The sequence below is a fragment of the Phaseolus vulgaris genome, chromosome 3, assembly GCF_051622355.1.
Source record: "Phaseolus vulgaris cultivar YP4 chromosome 3, ASM5162235v1, whole genome shotgun sequence".
Lineage (NCBI taxonomy): Eukaryota > Viridiplantae > Streptophyta > Magnoliopsida > Fabales > Fabaceae > Phaseolus > Phaseolus vulgaris.
The window spans coordinates 37,049,442-37,053,644 of NC_143500.1; positions in this window are offsets into that span (position 1 = coordinate 37,049,442).

Genomic DNA, 4,203 nt, shown 5'->3' on the forward strand with positions numbered 1-4,203 from the left:
TCCATTAGTAATTAGTATAAATAACAATACATTTAATTCAGTAAATATTTTTAATTCAGTAATAAGACAATTAATAAACACTTAATGAACCAAAACTTACTTAAATCTGGGAGAATAAATATAATAGTTAATATTGTATAAGGAAAATATATCTTTATTTATACATAACGTATATAATAGTATTAACTAAATACTCACTAAATAGTTGTAATTAGTTATGCTTCACTCCCATAGATGTATGTGATTTTATTTTTAATTTAACTTTAATAGTAAAAACAAAGATTTGTTAACCCTAATGGAATGAAGAGATAGAAGAAAACGTTGAATGTGGGTGTGAGTTGATTTCATTTTATGTAATAATAATTGAAAGGATGTTGCATGTCATAGTTGTCGGCACTTACCCTTGCTGCAAGGTCTGATCTGTTTAGCCTTTTGTTTTTGGTACATTCCCTTTTTCTTAAAGTACACACCACTAATCTCATTCCCTTTACAACTCAATATCAAAATCTAAGAGCCAAATATTGTCAACTTTTTCTCATTTTTATGAGAAGACTTTGTAGTTGCTTTTTGCCTCTACCCTCCTTTTCCGAACACAAAATCTCCTTATTCACTACTTCTTTTCCACACAAAATCTCCCTATTACCTCTCTTATTCTAATCCTATCCACCTCCACACTAATTTCAACGTTTTCAAATTTTAATTAAATGTTTAACTCTATCTAATCCAATCACACACACACTCACGTATGCCATACTCCAATCCATCTTTAACATTATTTTATATAACTATTCATCATTTTATCACTTTTTATTTTTCATTTCTCTCATTATATACAATACCCTATTGCCACTAATCAAGTACAATACGGGTGTATAGAAAGCAGTGGTATTTGATTCTTTTAGGGGAATACATACTTTGATGTACATCCAAATCCCCACCACCCTTTCTACAATTTTGGAACTTTTAAGAGAGCAACAAAATAATTCATACGTGGAAAGTAAATTCGTTTGTGATTGGGTTCTATCATAGCATAAAAATTGTTTGTCATGTTCTTAATATATATTATTTTCAATTAATAATTTAGATTAATTAAGTGATAAATTTACTCTAATACTTTATCACAAAAACATTAACATTTCAATATTTCAAAATATTTACTTAGGATATTGTTCTTGCCGGCTCGAGGTCGTTCAGAATTCGGATGAACTCCTGGTGGCCTCCCTTCAAGCTTTAGTGGATTAGTTTTCAGAGAACGTGTGGGGGCTTCTCCTGTGATTACACTCTGACGCTCAAGTCAGTAAGAGCATAAAATTTGTGTATATAGTGAATATAATGTAAAAAAGCGAGTTGAGATACTGCCTTGGGGTGGTTGTCTATTTATAAGGTCTCATGGGCTTGGCTTTTGGACTCTGGTTTCTCCGAGCATTAACGTGTCATATTACAATAACTTTTCCTAAAATCTGAATATATCTGGATATCATGTATTGAGAACGGAACATTTCTGTCATATAATCCAAGCATTTATGCAACATAATGAGGGATATTGTGCAAGCAAATAAGAGTATTTAAGCGATATAATTAGGGATATTGTGCAAGCAAATCAAAGTATTTATTAGCTTTGGCGAGACCGTTTACGATGTTATTTCGTGAGGATTGTCGGATTGAGCTTAGGCCCGCTTTTCCTTCCTATCAAGCCTCCTCGGTATGATTCCTAGTAGGCCTCGTCGGCCCAATACTTGACAGGCTTCATCGGCCCAATTCTTGGCAGTATCGGGACGATAGAAATATGTCATGCAACTTTTTCTTCTCTGTTATTATTATATAATATTTGTTACACATGACTATGTAATTTTTTTTTCTTCATTAAATATTATACTTACACAAATTATAGGGAGAATGTCCGTCGATGAATCTTTCACTCTTTTCATTCTGCCAGCTTCTCGGCCTCTCAACTTTCCAACATAATCAATTATTACAAGAGAGAGAGAGAGAGAGAGAGAGAGAGAGAGAGAGAGAGAGAGAGAGAGAGAGAGAGAGAGAGAGAGAGAGAGAGAGAGAGAGAGAGAGAGAGAGAGAGAGAGAGAGAGAGAGAGAGAGAGAGAGAGAGAGAGAGAGAGAGAGGTGGAGGTGGTGACGACTGTGATGGAGGAGGCAAGGAAGGGGCGACTAGGAAGCACCGCTAGAACCAAGGGTTGTCTTGCCCTTGTTTTGTGGATAATAAGGAAGCCATGTTTTGGAGGTAAGAAATGTTTGATTTCTTTTACATTCCGCTCTCCACCCTTCCCCATGTGGTCCATATGAAGCTTTAGAAGATAATTCAAAATTTTCTAATGGGTTGTCCAGATTGGAAGCAAAGCAATTGAAGCCTTTGCATGTCCTTAATAAAGTGAGAAAATGGATTGAAAATTATGGGTTGAAGAGATTGTAGTTACCAATGCTCCAAGAGAAAATACAGAGCTCATGATCTTTGTTTTCTGTCATTATTTTCAAAGCATTTTCTATTACGATTCTTGTAGTGATGGTGTTGCAGTGAAAATTGTTTGGAACTTCCAAAGCGTTTTCTTCTGCAGGGTTCATTTTAATGGGTTGTGGGTCTTCAAAAAAACCGTTTGGAACTCCATGAAGAAGTTTTTAGTTGAAGAATTGTCCCGAGAAATCGAACCCAAAAGAAGAGCTCCTGGTGTCATAGGGAGATTAATGGGTCTTGATAGACTTCTATTGCAATTGCTTGCTAATAATCATCACAAGCATTTGTCAGAAAATAAGATGAAAGGGACAACACCGACAGTGAAAAATAGAAGCACTAGACAACACCATTGTCTCCCTCTCCCTAATATTCTTTTCCCAATTTCCAAATCCTAAAATTTCATTCAGTTCACATGTGCAAACTAATGTCACTATGTGCGTTACATCTCAACCGTTAACGTAGTTGGTGGAAGGGACTAAATTGAAAAATCTTAGGACCAAATTGATTTTTTTTAAAACCATTATATTCAATTGATTATTGATCCCAAATGTAGGAAAAAAAAGTAATTACACTACAAAAAAAATCAATATTATCTACGAATTTTTACCCACGGATCTGAATCTGTAGGTAAATTCAACATTACCTATGGATTTTACCCACAAATCTAAATCCGTAGGTAAATTCAGCATTACCTACCAACTATTACTCGCATATCTCTATTACTTACTAACTATTACTCACGAATCTATATTATGTACCAACTATTACCCACGAATCTCTCTTCCTTACCAACTATTATCAACGTATCTCAATTACCTATCAACTGTTATCTACAAATCTCTATTACCTACCAACTATTATCATAGTAATTATATACATAATATTAAAAATATTATTATAATATGAATAATTATAAAATCATAACTAATATTCATAAATAATAATAATCATAACTAATAAGTATACATATTATTAATATTATAAAATTAATAAAATTAATATAATAATATTATTAATGTTATATTAATAATATGAATAATATGAATAATATGAATATTAATAGTATTAATGATATTAATATTAATAGTATTAAGAGTAAAAACTGAGTGGTTTGTTGTTTCATTACCTTTTCTGAATGTGGCTCACAATTTCCATCTATTAAAAATTGTTTGATGGGTGTCATCAAACTTGGTTCTGTATTGGTCGCCATGCATTCTTCTGAACTAATGGTGGGATTGCTCAGGGTCACATAGATGACCAATCGATGAAGTCCTTTTTTTTTACCCTTTGCGAGGTGGGAAAGCATATCGGCCTGGGTGTTATGTTCCCGACGGATATGTTGGATCGTCACCTTAGTAAATTTTGCAATCAGACCCTGTACAAAATGATAATACTGGTGCAATAAAGTCTCTTTGACTTTGAATTCATCTTTAAGTTGGTCAACCACTACTTGAGAGTCGCTTCTGCATATAAGTTTTTTCACCTCCAAATCAAGAGCGAGGTTAAGGCCGGCTATGATGACTTCATACTCAGCTTGGTTATTCGATGTCTTAAACTCAAACTTCAAACCTTGTTCAATGAGAACATCGCCTGGTCCTTCGAGTACCACCCATGCGCCACATGACCTGCTGTTAGAGGAACTGTCAACATGCAGAGTCCATTAGGCGTCTTCCTCCTTAGTCGACCGAGGAGTGAGTTCAGTTGTAAAATTAGCTAAAACTTGTGATTTAATTGCC